The sequence below is a fragment of the Tachyglossus aculeatus genome, chromosome 1 (genome assembly GCF_015852505.1).
Source record: "Tachyglossus aculeatus isolate mTacAcu1 chromosome 1, mTacAcu1.pri, whole genome shotgun sequence".
Classification (NCBI taxonomy): Eukaryota; Metazoa; Chordata; class Mammalia; order Monotremata; family Tachyglossidae; genus Tachyglossus; species Tachyglossus aculeatus.
The window spans coordinates 77493583-77513624 of record NC_052066.1 but is presented as its reverse complement, the minus strand read 5'-3'; the positions used below and the strand labels follow the sequence as shown (position 1 = coordinate 77513624).

General features: G+C 42.6%; 1 protein-coding gene and 1 non-coding gene across 2 annotated transcripts in view; both read left to right on the top strand.

Annotated features, from left to right (window-relative positions):
- The window catches only part of ARHGEF4 (Rho guanine nucleotide exchange factor 4), a 473125-nt gene that overhangs the window by 319954 nt on the left and 133129 nt on the right, over nucleotides 1-20042 (top strand).
- Nucleotides 12278-12415, top strand: LOC119937801. The gene has a single exon (XR_005454217.1). It is a non-coding gene; the product is annotated as a small nucleolar RNA SNORA7 (small nucleolar RNA).

Below are 20042 nucleotides of genomic sequence, written 5' to 3'. Positions count from 1 at the left end.
TTTGAACTGCTTACATCAAATCATCTTTGTTGGGCTGCTGTAGGAGTGATAATAGCAAGTGTGTATGTGTCTGTGGGTCTGTATGTGTGTGAGAGAGGAGAACATAAATATTATTTTCAACTATTGAACAACAGTCCACTGGAGATAGTCAATTAATCAATGGAAAATATTGAGCACTTCCTGTGTGCAGAGCACTATGCTATGCACTTGGGAGAGTACGATAAAAACAAGTTGGTAGACACGTTCCTTGCCCAGAACAAGCCAAGAGGCTTTCCCCAATTAATTTATCTTTTCCCCAGGTCACATTTTCCCATCATCAACATTGTCCACCACTCCTTCCACCTTCAAAACCCTCCTCAAATCACAGCTCCTATAAGGGAACTTCCCAGGCTAAGTCCTTTATTTCCCCTATTCCCCCTCCACTAGGCACTTGGCTGTGTACCCCTGAAGCACTTTGATACTCATCACAGCTCCAAAGTGCTTATTTAAATATTCTTATACTTTGCTATTTGCCTTATCCTTAATCTATCTAACTATCTGTCTCCCCCTATAAGCTGCAGTCTCTTTGTGGGCAGGGATCACATCTGCCAGCTGCTATATTGTACTTTCCCAAGTGCTTAGTATAGTGCTCTACACACAGTAAGTGCTCAATAAATACTATTGATTGAGTTATTGATCCGTTCAATTGTAAGTTCCAGTGGGTAGGGATCATGTCTTTTTTTCTCCTTTTTCCTTCTTCCTCTTCTTTTGTACTTTCCCAAACTTTCTGTACAATGTTCTTCACCCAGCAGACATTGGTTGATTGACAAGATGATAATTTAAACTGTGAGCCTCATTCACTCATTCAGTCATATTTATTGAGCATTTACTGTGTGCAAAGCACTGTACTAAGCGCTTGGGAGAGTTCAATATAGCAATTAACAGATACACGCCCTGTCCACAACAAGCTTATAGTCCCATGTCTTAGATTGCGAGTCCCACCTGGCACAGGGACTGTGTCTAACCTGATTAACTTTTATCTACCCCAGAGCTCAGAACAGTGCTTGACACATCTACCTCCAAATGAGTGTTGGGCAGGGACCTGACAATAATAATAATAATAATAATAATAATAATAATAATAATAATAATAATAAATGATGGCATTTGTTAAGCGCTTACTATGTGCAGAGCACTGTTCTGAGCACTGTTCTAAGCACTGGGGAGGATACAAGGTGATCAGGTTTTCCCACGTGGGGCTCACAGTCTTAATCCCCATTTTACAGATGAGGGAACTGAGAAGTTAAGAGACTTGCCCAAAGTCACACAACTGACAAGTAGCAGAGCTAGGATTAGAACCCATGACCATTATAATAATAATGTCTCCATTCTCTCTCTCTCTCTCTCTCTCTCTCTCTCTCTCTCTCTCTCTCGATATATATATATATATATATATGTCTCCATATATATGTATGTCTCCATTATAGGGGAACCCATAATAAAAATAATAATAATAATAACTGTACTAAGTTCTGGAATGGCTACAAGCAAATCATGTTGGCCACAATTACATTAGAACTAAATTAGAACTCATGACCTTCTGACTCCCAGGACCGGACTGTATCCACTATGCCATGCTGCTACCTGATGGAAGATGTCCAAGGCAAAGTGGTCAAAACCAGGTCCTTTAGGGCCAAAGCTCAATTTGAAGATTTAGATGAGGGTGCCAATCATCGAAATGTGGCATGGCACCACAAACAGCTTTTGAGTGGTGGAAACCCTGTTCTGCTAATAAGGCAAGAAGGGAATGTGAGTCTCTCACCTGGAGGCCCTAGCTGTAAGGAATAGCTGCTAAAGCTTCAACACCAGGATGGGAACAGGGAGGAGGGAAAGGGAGGTGATGAATCCATCTCTTCAGTCTCATTGAATTCACAGCCCCATTGTAGAGTCTCTGAGGATGAAAGCCTTTCTCATTTTTATTTAAAGTTGAAGAGTAAGAGTTTGAAAGCCATTTTTAAAGGTGTGATTTTGGCTGTATCTGAAATCATCTCCCTAAATGAGGGCTGGCATTAATACCCTCCAGTAACATTTACTAAATATCCTCCCAGCCCGGGTACTATGCTATAATATTAGATTAAAGCATTCCCAAGTTACTACCTTTAGCATAATCAGGCACTGACAAACAACATCCTCCTCTGTCCTACTGAGTGATGAGATATAATCATATTTTCAGTGACACCGGTGAGGGAACAATCCTCTTTTTTTAGCTATTTGAAGTCCTTTCTTGGGTTTGTTTTGACACATGGAAGAAAGGGTACCCTGAGCAAATTTGCTTTCTGCTTCTCTTGGGGTATTTAAATTTAAAGTGACACTGTCAGCTTTGGTAGAAAGAACAGGGGAAAAAAGAAAGTGAAGTTTTAGGTCTGAGAGTGTATAGTTCATGCAATTTGGGGATTGTGTTTCTTTCCTCTCTGTCTAAATCGAGCTTCAGCATTAAGCCACGCCAGAAAACCCAGCCTACTAGCAGCCCGAAAATCACAACCATATATGTCAGTTGGAGGTAGGCAGAAAAATAGAGAGAACACATTAACTTCAGCTTAAAGCCTCAAGCAGCCAGAAAAACCCAGCACTGATTTCATCCATTCATCCTCTGAAGTGAAAGATTTGTATTTTGGAGGTCAGCATTTTGTAGTCTATGGCAAGAGCAGCTCAGCTGCTACTGTACATACAAAATAGGGGCTAGCTTCATTTTGTTTAGCCCAGACTTATAGCGGCTTTGGGATTATGCTATGAAGGGCTTGGCTACCCATGGATTTGGTCCAGAGACATTAAAACGAGAGGGATTTCCAGAAAATGGACAGCTTGGAGGTACATTTTTGTTTTGTCCTTCCTGGTGGAGTAAGGTGGCTAGCAAGGGCAGGCAGAAGAAAAGCAGGCCCAACGAGACACATTAAATGCCACAGGCGTTATCCTGGCACCCAGCAAAACATGATGATGTCATGGGGATGCCATCTTTCATAACTCTGACAGAATCTACCCAAGTCTAGAGCATTTCTGCGGGGCGCTTTGACCTTCTCAATTGCTCAGGAGCCACCGTGGTCTTCCCACTAGGTCCCTCTGACCCCAGCTACTTCTTCTTAGTTACAGAACTTGTCAATAGGAGTTGCTGGGGCTGAAGCATAAATAAGAAACACTGGATGTGCCTGGTGCCATATTTGTGTTGAATAGGAGGCAGACTAGCTAAAGAACTGGATACTGATGACTCAGGGGCATGAGAGGAGCAAACAAAGCTGGAGTTGTGATCATCCAGGGAGACAAAAGACTGCTCCCTCAAATTCCTTGGAAGTTTGTTCCAGTTACTATAACGAAGGGGGTGTCTTTCCAAGATTTTAGATGCTCTCGGGTTTAGAAAGAGGTAATTAGAAAAGCCAAAGAGGAGGGGAAACATTCAGGTCACCCTGTATGTGCATAGTTTTGACTCCCTTGTGAAGTGAAGGCAATTGTAACCTCTCTTAGATTGTCCAGCACCCCTGGATGCCTAGAGAAATGGATACTGTTTTTCAGTAGATCTGAGCATTTGCTGTGTGCAAAGCTCCCTACTAGGCTCTTGGTAGAAAAAAAACCAATCCTGCCTGGGGTGAGCTTTCAATCTAATGGGAGAGAAAGGAAATCATAAATTGTATACCTACAGTGGGGGCAGTAGGAAAATACATGTACAGCAGGAAGTAGCATGAGTATGCAAAAAATGAATAAATGAATTTTTCAGTGGAGTATGTACTTCAACGTAAACCAAAAAAGAAGGAGTGGTCTGGGGAAGAGAAGAACAGGCAGTTGTTTACTAGTTGGAAAATGTCTCCTGGAGAAAGTAGGGTAGCAGAAACAGCGCAGACTTAGGAGTCAGGAAACCTGGGTTCTAATCCTGGCTCTGCCACTTGCCTGCTGTGTGATTTTGGGTGTCACTTAACTGCTTTGTGCTTCAGTTTCCTCATCTGTAAAATGGGGATTCAATTCCTGTTTTCCCTTCCTTCCAGAATTTAGGCCCCATGGGGGACAGGGACTGTGTCTGATCTTTTTATCTTGCACCAACCCCAGCGCTTAGTATGGTGTTTGGCACACTGTGCTTAACAAATACCACAGTATTGTTAAATTTTAGTTGATGGAGGGGTAGAAGTTTGTGGAGGGGATTTGTCCAGGATTAGGATGCTGCAATCCAGGCAGGAGATTGATGGCATTCATCGAACATTTACGGAGTGCAGAGCAATCAATCAATCAATCAATCATATTTATTGAGTGCTTACTGTGTGGAGAGCACTGTACTAAGCGCTTGGGAAGTACAAGTTGGCAACATATGGAGACAGTCCCTACCCAACAGTGGGCTCACAGTCTAAAAGGGGGAGACAGAGAACAAAACCAAGCATACTAGCAAAATAAAATAAATAGAACAGATATGTACAAGTAAAATAAATAAATAAATAAATAGAGTAATAAATATGTACAAACATATATACATATATACAGGTGCTGTGGGGAAGGGAAGGAGGTAAGATGGGGGGGATGGAGAGGGGGAGAGCACCGTACTAAGGGCTTGGGAAAGTACAAGTACAGTTTCCCTTCAAGGCCCTGCTGAGAGCTCACCTCCCACCTCCAGGAGGCCTTCCCAGACTGAGCCCCTTCCTTCCTCTCCCCCTTGTCCCCCTCTCCATCCCCCCATCTTACCTCCTTCCCTTCCCCACAGCACCTGTATATATGTATATATGTTTGTACATATTTATTACCCTATTTATTTATTTATTTATTTATTTATTTTACTTGTACATATCTATTCTATTTATTTTATTTTGTTAGTATGTTTGGTTTGTTTTTTTTTTTTCTCTGTCTCCCCCTTTTAGACTGTGAGCCCAATGTTGGGTAGGGACTGTCTCTATATGTTGCCAATTTGTACTTCCCAAGTGCTTAGTACAGTGCTCTGCACATAGTAAGCACTCAATAAATATGATTGATTGATTGATTGATACAATACAATACAGTTCGTAGACATGATCTATGTCCACAAGAAGCTTAGAGTCTTCAGAGTGAGACAGACATTAAAATAGATTAGGAATAGGGGAAATAGTAGAGCAAAAGCATATGTACATAAGTGCTGGGGAGGTGGTGTGAGCCAGGAGTTGATGAGGAAAGAGCAGATGCAGGAAATGGCTTTTTAGTTCCATGAGATGATGTCTTTTTTTCTGCCGGAGCCATTACTGTGACACAAAATTAGATTCCAGTCCAAATCTCCCTTGATGGGCTCTAGCGGAAGGTTAAGATCACTTAAATCTCAAGGGCTGATATCCTCTCTTTTGGTTAAATGTTGAGCATAAAAGAGCTTCAGCATCCTAATCCTAAGGGAGCAACTGGAACACACTTGGAAATTAAAGGATTGTTTCCAAGGAGGAATTTGTACTTGAAGAGCAGCCCCAGGGTAGAACCCACAGTTGTTAGATTATTGGGCCCCTCATCATAACCCTAATCCAGAGGAAGAGAAAAGGGAGCTGAAATTCTGGCTGAGCTTTCTCTTTCCCCTCCGAACCTGGCAATCTAAATGCATTAACCAAAACAGGCAGCCTCTCTCCAGCCATAGCGGTTTGTCGATCATTCCACTGGGCAGCCGAGACAGGTTGCTAATTAGCAAATTCCAGCTAATTATAACAAGACAAAATTATCCACCTCAGTTGCTGTTTCATCATCGCTTGTTCATCTGAGTTTCTCTGGAAGAAAGCATGTCGGTCATAGAAGCTTGTGAGTTTGAAAGAAACTGAGAAAGGGATTTGGTGTTTACAAGAGAGGTGTTTCTTCCCATCTCCTTCTCCCCATCTCTCTTTATTTTTGCTCTCTGTGGCTCACCACAGATGGGTCCCCTATTCCTCCTCTAAACACCTCTCTCTCTCTGAAGTCTGTCTCTGTTTCACACACACACTCTATCTCAGTCTCTCTCTGTCTCTCATACACATAGTCTCTCTCACACACACACATACACCCTCTCAGTCTCTCTGTCTCTCACACACACATACACATACTCCCTGTCTCTCATACACACACACATACATAAACACACATTCTCTCTCTCTCTCTCTCTCTCTCTCTCTCCCTCTCTCTCTCTCTCTCTCTCTCTCTCTCTCTCTCTCTCTCTCTCTCTCCCTCCCTCCCTCCCTCCTAAGCCCTTCTGTATATTGCCAGGCTGTCTATTTCCATCACCCCTTCCCTTTGGGGGTTGGAATGAAGCTGATAAGAGGAGCAAAGGAGTTAGTCTAAGTGTGGAACATCAAAGCCCTTATTAGTTACACCTTCAGTATGGCTACAGCTCTTCTTGGCCTCCAGTGCTGAGACACCACAGCCCAACCACATCCTATAATAATGATAATAATGGCATTTATTGAGCGCTTACTATGCGCAAAGCACTGTTCTAAGTGCTGGGGAGGTTACAAGGTGATCAGGTTGTCCCTTGGGGGGCTCACAGTCTTAATCCCCATTTCACAGATGAGGTAACTGAGGCACAGTGAAGTTAAGTGATGTGCCCAAAGTCACACAGCTGACAATTGGAGGAGCCGGTATTTGAACCCATGACCTCTGACTCTAAAGCCCATGCTCTTTCCATTGAGCCACGCTGCTTCTGACTTCTATCAGGTGACTGAACCATCATGGCTACTGCCCTCTAGTCAGCCTTGGCGGGGAGTAAACCGCACTCCATTTCTGAGACGAGGCCCCTGCCTTGAAAATCAACTTTCCCACCTCCATCAACTGATAGATAGTGGTGGCTTCATGACCTGTTGCTCCTCCAGGCCTAACATAAGCCCCTTTGGTGCTGTGACTGCAGCTAATGGGCCAAAGATGTCATCTCCATCAGTCTCCCTCTGGCGTGGCCATAGTCTGCGTGTCCAAGCCAAGTGGACCAAAGGGTAGAGATGGGTTGTGGGAGCCATCCCCTTGGGAGAAAGGAAAGAGAAACATTGTGCAAAGATTTTTTGTTTTTGAATTTGAGAATGCCGGCCCCTAGATGAACAAGCAGCTGGCTGTGAGAGTGTTTCCTCTGAAGAAAACTACATGGCCCCCACAGCAAGAACTGTCAGGCCCCTCTAAACAGCAGCTGACTGAGCTGAGAACAGAGGGAGTGAATGAGTCTCATTTGAGGTCCCCAAGGTCTCCAAAGTGCCTGCTGCCCAAATGGAAAGAATGAGTGCTTTTTACTTTCTCACAAATTGAGGCATTTGGGGCTTTATTTTGTGTCTTTGACTCCAGCTTGTTCAATTTTTTTTTTATAGTATTTGTTAAGCTCGCTGTGGGCAGGGAATGTGTCTGTTGGGTTGTACTCTCCCAAGCTCATAGTAAGTGCTTAATAAATATGACTGATTAAGCTCTTACTAAGTTCCAGGCACTGTAATTAGCACTTGGGTAGATGCAAGCTAATCAGATTGGATGCAGCCCGTGTCCCACATTAATCCCCAGTGCTTAGGACAGTGCTTTGCACATAGTAAGTGCTTAATAAATGCCATCATTATTATTATTATTAAGTGGTGGAGCTGAGGTAAGCCTCTACATCTTCTAACTCCCTGGCCCACAGTCTTTCCTCTAGACTGCTCTGCTACCCATCCCAAGAAACCAGGCCAATTTTCTGGAAGGAAGATTTGGTCAGAGGATGGATTCAGCGGAATCTCAGAGGTTCAGATTTGACATTCAGCTGATCGCTAAGTGGAGTTGCTTTGAATTTTGAATTAAAAAAGCATACTTCCCAGACCCAGTGCAGACAGAACCTGCAACTCATGCTAAAACTGCACCCTTTTGATAGGACCTTATGGATACCAATTCAATGAGTTCCCTTCTTTCTCCATTCTGAACTGCAGATTGGGCCAAAGGAAACACCAGAAGTACCACTAGGGAAGAGATTGCATGGAGCTAGGGGAGCCAGTGTCTTAAGCTGCACCAACTCCTCAAATCTAAGAAGCCATGTGGAAAGAGTTGCCAAATTGAGAGCCTTTTGGTAGCACACGCGACTGATCTTCTAGACTGTGAGCCCACTGTTGTGTAGGGACTGTCTCTATATGTTGCCAACTTGTACTTCCCAAGCGCTTAGTACAGTGCTCTGCACACAGTAAGCGCTCAATAAATACGATTGATTGATTGTTTGATTGATCTTGCTCCCAGGATGTAATTGTAGTGGTATTTGTTAGGCTCTTACTATGCAACAAGCACTGTCTTAGGTGCTGGGATAGATACAAACTAGATAATCAGGTCAGGCTCAATCCCTGTCCCAGAAGAGTTCCATTTTCTCTGCTACATCAAAACATTGGCCCACTCACACTTTCGAGGTCATTTTCTTGGGTGTTCTGATTTTTCCTCATTCCCCTTCACTGGGGTAGCCATTAGCATAGACTGTAAGCTCCTTGTGGACAAGGATCACATCTAACAACTCTATTGTATTTTTCCAAGTGCTCACTACCATGTGCTTTGCATAGTAATCTCTCAGTAAATACCACTGATTGATTTGATTGATGGCACTCAAGAATAGGGGACACCTCTTTAACTAGCAGTGTGGCCTAGTGGGAATCAGAAGGACCTGAGTTCTAATCCCGGGTCTACCACTTGTTTGCTGTTTGAACTTGGGCAAGTCACTTCACTTCTCTGTGCCTCAGTTCCCTCATCTGAGATTAAAACTGAATGCTATGTGGGACAGGGACTGTGTCCAATCTGATTACCTTGTATCTATTCCAGCACTTACAACAGTGCCTGGAGCATAGTAAGCACTTAACAAATGCCACTATTATTCATATTATTATTATTATTATTACCCACCCCCAGGAATAGGCAGGGGACAGACGAGCTAAAAACTGGACAGTCCAGTATAAGACAAATGGCTACTCCACCCTCCTTACATCCACACTGATAGTCTAGTCAGTTAGGTTTCACCTCTCAGAAAGGAATCAATAAATAGTGATCAACAGTAGCTTCACAATGAGTAATGATAATTTGGAAGGATGGTGGGGGACTAGGGAGGAGGAAAAGAAGAGGCAGGGGGAAGGGGAAGAAGAAAAGAAGTACATAAATTTAATTTACCTATATTGAGATACACGGCAAAGCTGAGCTCTGCATAATTAGGAACAAATGTTAATAATAATAATGGCATTTATTAAGTGCTTACTATGTGCAAAGCACTGTTCTAAGCACCAACAATGTTGGTGCTAAAACATGAATCTAGGTGTCCCGATTCCTGGGTTCTGCATTTTGGCAAACAGAATGATATTGTTATCCTTTAGAAAGCCTAGAAACGAATCTATGCATTCTCTCCTTTCCTTTCATCTTCAGCCACTTCCTTCTGAGCTGGGGGCTATCTGGTCGTGGCTCAGAATGTGAGTTGGGGGTGGGATGAGTCAGGCCCCCGGCCTGTTTCACAAATGGAACTTGTTGTGATAAAGGATTATCAGCAATTCATTTCTGACAGGCGTCTGATAGCTCTGTCTCCATTGCACATGGCATTTTCCTCCCCCATGGCAAAAACAAAACCTGGCAGCTCTTGAAAATGAGGAAATGCCTAGTTCAGTCCTTGTGTTTCCGAGGCACACATCTGCATATGTGCTGATTCATCTGCAGATCCCAAAAGCAACTGCCACTTTGGCTTTTCTTCTTTTCAGAGTTGCATCTCCCTCTACTTTGCAACCTAGGATTCCCACCTTTTTTCAAGTTTTTCCACTCCCTGATTGTTGCTGTGGAAGTGGCACAGGGACTGTGGATGAGGTGATGGTTGGTGGAGTTCTGCTACTGCTAAGGAGGGCATTCAATAGGAAAGCTTATAGTACCGTAGAGGAGAATCTGGATTCAGAGCATTTATGGATGCTCAGATTCCAGCTTTCTGGCTGTTCCTGTTCCTTTGCTTCAGTAAAATACTCTGACCTTGCCTCAGCCTCCTTGCTCCAGAATCAATCAGTCATTGTCATTTATTGAACTCTTACTGTGTGCAGAGCACTCTGCTAAAAGCTTGGGCAAGTACAATGCGGTAGAGTTAATAGGCCTGATCTAGTAGGCAAGACATGTGGAAAAGAGTTATGATTTCATTTTAAAAATCATTAGTCATTTTTCATTAGAGTGTGAACTCCTTGTAGCAGGGAAAGTATCACTTGCTTGTTTTGTTCTTCCCAAGCCTGTAGTACAGTGTACTGCATGGGGCCTAGCGGATAGAGCATGGGACTGAAAGTCAAAAGGACCTCGGTTGTTATCCTGGCTCTACCACTTGTCTGGTGTGACCTTGGGCAAGTCACTTCACTTCTCTGTGCCTCAGTTCTCTCATCTGTAAAATGGGGTTTAAGTTTGTGAGTCCCATGTGGGACAGGGACTGTGTCCAACTGATTTGCTTGTATCTACCCTATTGCTTAGAACAGTGCCTGGCTCATAGTAAGCGCATAATAAATACTACAGTTGTTATTATTCAGAGGGAATCAGTAAAGCTATGCTTATATGCCTATTACCACTACTTTAAAGACTTACCTTCCTTTTCAAAATTTACAACCCCACATACAGTTGATTCAGATATGCCATGATTTATGAGTTTACAAGGCAATCTTCACACTTCACTCCTCCAATGTCAACTTATTGTACCTCCAGCAATCTCCTGTATCTCACAGCTGACTCCATGCCAATGTTCTTCGGCTGACCTGGAACTCCCTCTCTGTTCACCATTCTCCCCACCTTCAGTTTTGTTAGAATCACATCTCCAAGAGGCCTTCCCCAATTAAGCCCTCTTTTCCCTAACTCCCTCCTCCTTTTTCATTGCCTATGAACTTGGATCTATACCCTTTTAGCACTTGATATTCACCCCACCTTCACCTCCACAGTAATTACATACACACATACATATACATACTTTATTTTAATGTCTGTCTCACTCTCTACACTTTAAGCTCCTTGTGGGCAGGGAACATGTCTACCAGTTCTGTTGTGCTGTATTATCCTAAGTGCTTAGCATAGCATTCTGTACACAGTAAGTGCTCAGTAAACACAACTGATCAATTAGTTCCAGGACTTAAATTGCGGGAATGGTCACAGGATCTTAGATCTGGTGTAATTGAAGAGACTCATGGCAATGAGGGGATGGAAAATCTATACTCAGCAATAATTATTTATTATTGCAGTAAGTGTTAGGCACTGGGGTACATACAAGATGAGCAAGATTGGACACAGTCCCTCTCCCAGAAAGGGCTCAAAATCTAAGAGTGGTAATGGGGGAAAGGATCGCTAACTAGTTTTTTACCATTCAAATCCTGATTAGTCCTTAAGTGCATTGGCACAATAAAGCCTAGGCAAAGTGAAAATTTGGATGGTTTTCAGAAGAATATTTCATCAGAAGGTCATAAAGATAGTGACCGAAACTATGTGGAACAGATGAGTCTATGCTTCTGAGAAAATAAATTCTGAGTTCATGAGAAGGAATGTGAAAATAATCCTCCAAATTTGACCCAGAACAATAATATTTTCCACTTCAAAGATATTTATATCCTATTATAGCTAAATAATACCAGAACAGAGGATTTTTGTTTTTATGTGGTTCCATTTTGATGGAGACCATCAAAGTTTCAACAGGAAAGACCTGCAGACACGAGCAAAACATTCTAATAATAGGTGACGATATAACACTATTGCATTCTCCTGTAGCACCTTTGACCCCAAGCCCCATGTCTTTGGTTGCGGTTGTTCTACTATTTTCAATCCACTAGTAGCTACCGGAAACATTATGTTGTAAAAAGGAAGTGTGGGGAGTCATTCAGAGAAGATTGCCGTAAAAAATGTCCAAGAGATTTGAGTGTGTTTATTCACTGTCAGGATAGCTTTGGTTTTAGAAAATTATTCTACTGATGGGGAGTTCCTATCCTTGCAGATGAGTGAGGCTCAAAGGAGTCATGCAAGCTGTATACTTCCTCCCACATCAGTTACACATAAGGATAGGTCCTTCTTTGCTGATGAGTTTTTCTCATGAAGGGCTGGGTGATATTTCTTAATTTTCCTGCTGGCATCCTGATCATCGTTAGGTTTTTCCGCAGGGGAAGCAGGCTCTGTCCTGATTATTGTCCACCAAGGTGGTCTCTCTGACAGGGTGGTTTCTCAAAGGTCCACTGAGGTTTTGTTATTTGAGACTGTGCTTTATCCGGTCTTTAAGAACCTACCGAGATGGTGAGGAAAGTTCACACTTGCAACTTAGCTTAAAAGGCAACCCCAGAAGTAATAACTCGTTTCGTGAGGTTTAGCTCTCAAAAATAACCATGATTATTTACTTATTCACCTCTCAGGGTCACACCTGGAGAGTTTCCAGTACTCTACCAGCCTCATCTATGGGAGGGAGAGTCAAGCAGAGGCCTGTCCATTCCATTCCTAGCTTGGGCAGTGGCTAGCGAGCGGAAGGCAATCTGCTACAAGTCAAAACTCACCTGTGCTGGGCTGCAGCAGCTTGGGAGAGAGTCGAGGGCAGAGACTCAGTTTTACTGTGTGGAAGGAGGCAATTGTAAACCGCCTCCTTATTTTTACCCAGAAAACTCTATGGTTACACTACCAAAATGACTGCAGATGGAGTGGGGCGTTCTCGGAGGGATGAGTCCATGGCATCGCATAAGACAGCATAAGACAACAACAATGTATTTATTCCTGGCTCAGCTACCATATGTAGCATATTTCTAAAAATTTCCCCCAAAAGTCCACGTAACATGGATCAAAGTTTTTCCACTTTTCCACTTCCTTATAGTTTAAAAAAAATTACAGTTGAAGAAACAGGGACAGGGACCACCCAAGATCATAAGCAAGACTAGAAGAAATTTGATTACAATAATGCCATTTCATTTACCAGTTCTTTGTTGGGTCTGCTATTTCCACCTACTTTGGGCAAATCTACTGGCCTTTTGGGGTATGTATTTCATCCTCTTGAACTGTTCGGGTTTTTTGTTTTTGTTTTTTTTATCTACAAGGAAACTGGTGGATTTTTAAAAATTCATTTTATTGCTCACATGGTTGCCGCTCTCTTTTAAGTCCTTTCATTAGTGAATTCTCCACTGTCACCCTAAGGTGTTCTTCCAGAGGGTATAATTTAGAAATAAAATGAATAGTTAACTAAAGGAAACAACTTAATGCTTTGAAGTCTGAGGCAGAGGGGAAATCTTCAGTACAGGAAAGTTAAGAATGAGCTCAGTGGTGTCCATTGACAGGCTGAAGCCTTGTCGGAGTCACAAAGAGGAATATCAGAAGAATGCATGGGTTCTAAGGACCAGCAGGTTTCTGTCTGGTACGGGACTGCCTGATAAGAGAGGGCCAACATTTCTTTTCACATCTGTTTTTCAAGACTTCTCTATCTTTAAGTGGATGAGGCACTGCAAAATCAGTTCCGTTAAGTCACCCGCAATCATTGACATGGGCAAGTCACAGGCTTGGGAGTCAGTGGACCTGGGCTCTAGTTCTGGCTCTGCCACTTGTCTGCTCTGTGACCTTGGGCATGTCACTTAACTTCTTTGAGCCTCAGTTCCCTCATCTGTAAAACAGGGATTAAGACTGAGCCCCATGTGGGACAGGGACTGTGTCCAACCCGTTTAGTTGTATCGACCCCAGCCCTTAGAACAATGCACTTAGTTCAGAGCCTATAAAATTAAATAAATAAATAAAATCTGTGGTTCATTTTAAAAAAGCAATTACTGAAATTTTCATGTTTTTTAATGGAAGGAGATTGAAGCTTTACCACCTCAAAGAGGGCTAATTATCAGTTTTTGTTATCTTCAGGTTGGGTTGAAAATTGTTTACTTGAGGACTCTTGGCTGTAAGTTCCTTGAGACCCCTTGATTGCCTTCCTAATTGCCTCCTAATTGGCTGCTAATGCCAGCTGAGAGTCATGGGGATGGAGAGTTTTAGCTGTCCCTATAGCTCTGGGGATTGCATAGAGGTTCCCAAGGCAGCAACAGGGTGAATGAGCAAAACTCAGGAATATAATTTGTCTGTCAGGGGCAGGCTAGTGTCAGGATTTCCAGGGAAGGCTGGCGGTCCATGTTTCAAAATTTGTATCTCCATGATAATAAGAATAATTGTGGTATTTGTTAAGCACTTAGCATGGGCCAAGTAGCAGGGCCTAGAGATTATAGCATGGTCCTGGGAGTCAGGACTTTGGTTCTTGTCCTGGCCCCACCGTTTATCTGCTCTGTGACATAGGACAAATCACTTCACTTCTCTGTGACTCAGTTACCTCATCTGTAAAATGGGGATGAAGACTGAGAGCCCCATGTGGGACAGGGGCTGTATCCAGCCTGATTAGCTTGTAACTGCCCCAGCACTTAGAACAGTGCCTGGCACATAGGAAGTGCTTAACAAATAGCATTTTTAAAAAAAGCACTGTACTTTATGCTGGAGTAGATGCAAGGTAATCAGGTCAAATACACTCCTTGACTCACATGTGGCTCGCATTAGAAGAAGGAGGGAGAACAAGTGTTGAATCTCTATTTTACAGATGAGGAAATTGAGATCCACCCAAGTTAATATAACAATAATAATAATAATAATAATAATAATAATAATAATGGCATTTGTTAAGCACTTTCTATGTCAAAGCATTGTTCTAAATGCCGGGGGGATACAAGGTGATCAGGTTGTCCCACAGCGGGCTCGCAGTCTTAATCCCCATTTTAGAGATGAGAAAACTGAGGCTTAGAGAAGTTAGAGAAGCAATGTGGCTCAGTGGAAAGAGCGTGGGCTTTGGAATCAGAGGTCATGGGTTCAAATCCCGGCTCTGCCAATTGTCAGCTGTGTGACTTTGGGCAAGTCACTTAACTTCTCTGGGCCTCAGTTACCTCATCTGTAAAATGGGCATTAAGACTGTGAGCCCCCCTTGGGCCAACCTGATCACCTTGTAACCTCCCCAGCGCTTAGAACAGTGCTTTGCACATAGTAAATGCTTAATAAATGCCATAAAAAAGTGACTTGCCCAAGGTCACATAGCAGACATGTGGCGGAGCTGGGATTAGAACCTATGACCTCTGACTCCCAAGCCTGGGGTCTTTCCACTGAGCCACGCTGCTCCTCATGTTAAGAGTTAATAGTTAAGTGTTAAGAGAAGCTTCTCTTTAATTAAGAAATAAGCTAAAAGAAGCTTCTCTTAAGAGAAGTGCCATGGTCTAATGAATAGAGCCTGGGCCTGTGAGTCAGAAAGACCTGGGTTCTAAGCCTGGCTCCAGCATTTGTCTGCAGTGTGCGTCATTTGGGACAAAATTGGTGTGTGATCTGATTGTATTTCCCTGAGTTTAGCACCGTGATACAGTGCTCAGTACATAGCAAAGCACAGTTATTACCAGCATTACATCAGTGTGATCTGTATTCCATGCAAGTGCCATAAGTGCTGGGGGGATGCAAGGTGATCAGGTTGTCCCACGGGGGTCTCGCAGTCTTAATCCCCATTTTACAGATGAGAAAACTGAGGCTCAGAGAAACTAAAAAAGCAGTGTGGCTCAGTGGAAAGAGCACAAGCCCCCTCCTTCCTCTCCCTCTCCTCCCCCTCCCCATCCCCCTGCCTTACCTCCTTCCGCTCCCCACAGCACCTGTATATATGTTTGTACATATTTATTACTGTATTTATTTTACTTGTACATATTTCCCCTCCCCACAGCACCTGTATATATGTTTGTACATATTTATTACTGTATTTGTTTTACTTGTACATATTTACTATTCTATTTATTTTATTTTGTTAGTATGTTCTGTTTTGTTGTCTGTCTCCCCCTTCTAGACTGTGAGCCCGCTGTTGGGTAGGGACTGTCTCTATATGTTGCCAACTTGTACTTCCCAAGTGCTTAGTACAGTGCTCTGCACACAGTAAGCACTGAATAAATACAATTGAATGAATGAATGAGTGAATATTGAGGTCCTTGTAAGCTAATGTAAACTGACATGTGGCAGAGCCAAGATTAGGTCTCCTGACTCCCCATCCCATGCTGTTTTCATAGGCCACACTGCTCTCAGTGCAGTTTTGTTGATCTTTAGAATTTTTGGTTGTGTATATAGCTTCCTAGGCAAGAGCACGGACTTGGGAATCAGAGGACATGGGTTCTAATCCTGGCTCTGCCACTTGTCTGCTGCATGACCTTGGGCAAGTTGCTTCATTTCTCTGTGCCTCCGTTACCTCATCTGTAAAATGGGGATTTACATTGTGAGCCCCCGTGGGACAACCTGATTATTTTGTATCCACCCCAGCGCTTAGAGCAGTGCTTGACACATAGTAAATACTTAAATACCATGATTTTTATTATTATTATTATTAATTATTATTCCCTGGTGCAGGCCAAAATATCACTTTGGTTTCCTTTAGACTTATCGACAGCCCAAAACACCTAGGTTCTTTGGCAAAACGGTGAGCCCAAACACCTGGGTTCTTCAGCAAAATGGTTTACAATCGTTTGCATTACTTTGTGTGGACAAGAATTTGAAAGCTGCTTTTTGGGTATAACTAACCATCTGGACCATAGATAGCATCAAGACTGTTTCTAATCTAAATAGTTCATCTTTTTTCAAAGTGTGAGACTGGCTAAATGGACCTTAGATTACAGCTGAAATGTATAGTGTCTTAGCAGTAGTGAAAACCTGGCATTAGCTCCTCCCTCTAGGCTGTAAGCTTGTTGTGGGTAGGGAATGTGTTTATTATATTGTTATATTATATTCTCCCAAGCACTTAGTACGGTGCTCTGCACACAGTAAGTGCTCAATAAATACAGTTGACTAACTGACTTTTATCCAGTGAAATGAAGGCATGCTACAAAATGAAGCAGCTGTATGGACTGCATGTTTATGACCTTTTGGGATGCCTTTTTCTTTTTTTACAGTACTTGTTAAAGCTATGTGCCAGGCACAGTACTAAGTGCTGGGGTAGATACAAGCAAACCAGGTTGGACACAGTCTATTTTGCACATAGGCCTCCCAGTCTTAATCCCCATTTTATAGATGAGGTAACTGAGGCTCAAGGAAGTTAAGTGACTTGCCCAAGATCACACAGAAGAGCTGGGATTAGAACCCACTTCCTTTTGACTCCTGGACACTTGGTCTATCCATTAAGCCATGCTGCTGCTTTCTTGGAAACACCAACAAAGAAATCCAAGGAAGACCAGTAATGTTTATAAGAGGAGTCTTCTGCTTTATTTCAAGAGAGAAGATTCTTTTTTAAGTGCAGCATGAGAGATGATAAAGCTTGTTTTCTATTCAATTGATTCAGTCAACTATTTTTGCCAGCCTTTGAGTTCTTGTAAAATGGATTTTGGGCTATCCTTAATTGAGTCTAAAGTCCACATCTGTTTACAGTGCCGATCTATAGCAAAGAAGAATTGGACGGATTTCTCCAGAGTTGCTAGCTGTTTCTTTCCATTCCATTTGGCATCTTTTCTGCCTTGTCTATGATCTTGAAACTGTACCCCTTAGGCATTTTGATACTTCCCCACCCCAAGACCCACAGCATTTATACTTTGTTGCATCCCCATCTGGAATTCATTCATTCATTCAATCATATTTATTGAGCGCTTACCGTGTGCAGAGCACTGTATTAAGCGCTTGGGAAGTATACGTCGGTAACATATAGTGATGGTTTCTTACCCAACAACGGGCTCACAGTCTAGAAGGGAGAGACAGACAACAAAACAAAACATAATGCCTACCTCTAAATCCATATCTGACAAACTACCACTCTCCCCACCTTCAAAGTCCTCCTAAAGATCACATCTCCTCCAAGAAGCCGTCCCTGACAATGCCTGTCATTTCCCTACTTGCCCTCCTTTCTGCATCACCTATACACTTGTATCTATACCCTCTAAGCACTTGGTACTGCATTCTTGGCCTCACAGCACTTATGTATGTATCCTTTCACTCTCCCATTTCCCCTTATCTGTAATTTATTTAATGCCCACCTCCTCCCACCAAACTACAAGATCCTGATGGCAGAGATCACGTCTCCCAATTCTACTGTACTGTACTCTCCCCAGGTGCTTACTACATTGCTCTGCATGCCGTAAGCATTCAATAAATATCATTGATAGGTTGTCGGAGTGATTGATTACAAAATCCTAGAAGGCCAGGACTGTGCCTGCTGACTCTGTTTATATTGTACTCTCCCAAGCACTTAGTGCGCTGCTCAGTACACAGTAAGCTCTTAATAGATACCATTGATTGATTGATCTAGCTTCCCTGGGAGACAGCTTCCATTTCCACCTTGTAGCTTTGAAGAAGCTCTTCTTCAAATGCCAGCGGGTCGTTTCTGACCCATAGCGACTCCGTGGACACCCCCTCTTCAGACATCCCATTTCTGTTATTAGGTCTTTCTGGTATGTGTATTCATACAGTTTTCTCATTAAATAATAATAATAATGATAGCATTTATTAAGTGTTTACTATGTGCAAAGCACTGTTCTAAGCGCTGGGGAGGTTACAAGGTGATTAGGTTGTCCCACGGTGGGCTCAAAGTCTTAATCCCTATTTTACAGATGAGGTAACAGGCACAGAGAAGTTAAGTGACTTGCCCAAAGTCTCACAGCTGGCAATTGGCGGAGTCGGTATTTGAACCCATGACCTCTGACTCCAAAGCCTGTGCTCTTTTCTCTGAGCCACACTGCTTCAAGACATGGAAGTGGCTTACCAATGCCTTCTTCTGTAAAGTAAAAACTTAAGTCTCTGTCGTTGTCTTTGATCAACATTTTGATCCCTTGATCATCCACCTTTGACTTTTTCCCATGCGACTGCAGCCCAGCACAGGTGAACTGATTTTGTTTGACACTTCGACTTAGACCTTTCCATTATGGGTAGCCTTATATGGCATCGCTCTAAGCTTCATAAGCGTACACAAACTCCCCTGTCATGATAAGGCATCGATTCATAGGAGAGTTGAAGAAGCTACGGTCTCCTAATTTGGAGCCACATATCCTTCACCAAGGCCCATTTTTGTATGCCCCAGTGTGACCCTAAAACTGAGGCAGCCAGGAAACGTGAACAACCATAAACAATTTCCCTGGGGGTTGGTTAAGGAATTTCTGTCAGAGGAAATGAATTCTTCTCTTGAAGAGGAAATGACTCCCCTAAACAAACTCCAACAGGTTCCCAGCATCTCTCTTCTAGTACCTTACTGAACAACAGAAACACACATGATGAAAGTCATCTCTACCCACATGCTAAACCGGTGACTACTTGTCAATGTTGCCTGGCATCCTCAGCAAATAACCTTTTCATTCTGAAGAAGTCCAGGTGGGGAACCAAACCGAAAAACTGACAACTGACATCTTAAATATATAACATTCACCCACTTGTCTTGGCATTAAAAAAAAAAATCAGATTTGAATGACAGGACAATTCCATCTCTGAAGTAGAAGGCAATGAGTAACTTAACGGAGCTCAGCAACTCTGCCTAGCTCACTGTTAAAGTGCCTCAGTTTCTTCATCTGATTGACAGAGGCAGCAGTTCTCACCTCTCTGTGGGAGTTTGAAGATTAGCATTTTGTGAATAAAAATAGAGGCATAAATTCTTTATTCGCTTACAGAGCTCACTGTAGCTCCTCTGAAGAATGAGTTTTGATTTGACACATTAAAAACCACATATTGCCTGCTCTCCCCTGGACTTGTGAGATTTACCAGAAAGCTTTGAAGGCATTTCACGATACGAAACTAAAATCCAAATCATAGCAATGCTACAAAGAGAGTTTTATCTGAACTTTCTGAAATGAGTGTTCCTGGTGAAACTTCAGGAAATAAGAATTGTTTCTTTGGACTTGAAGTGTATCCACATTATGCTTAAGACACAAGAAAGGAGGAAAGATTGTCAGTGGTTCTGTAATGAATGCCTCCTCCAATGTTTAAAGCTCTGACTCCTGATTGGGATGGATTTGGGAATTCAAGAAATCAACTGGAACTGATTATCTTTCAGATTCCTATTCCCAGAACGCTTTGCAAACCATAAAAAAATTCCCCTCAGAATAAGCACCAGAGCTCTGGAAGGGAAATAGGGGCTTTGAATATTCCCTCGCAGAGATGTGCAAGTTTTTTATTGTTTGTGA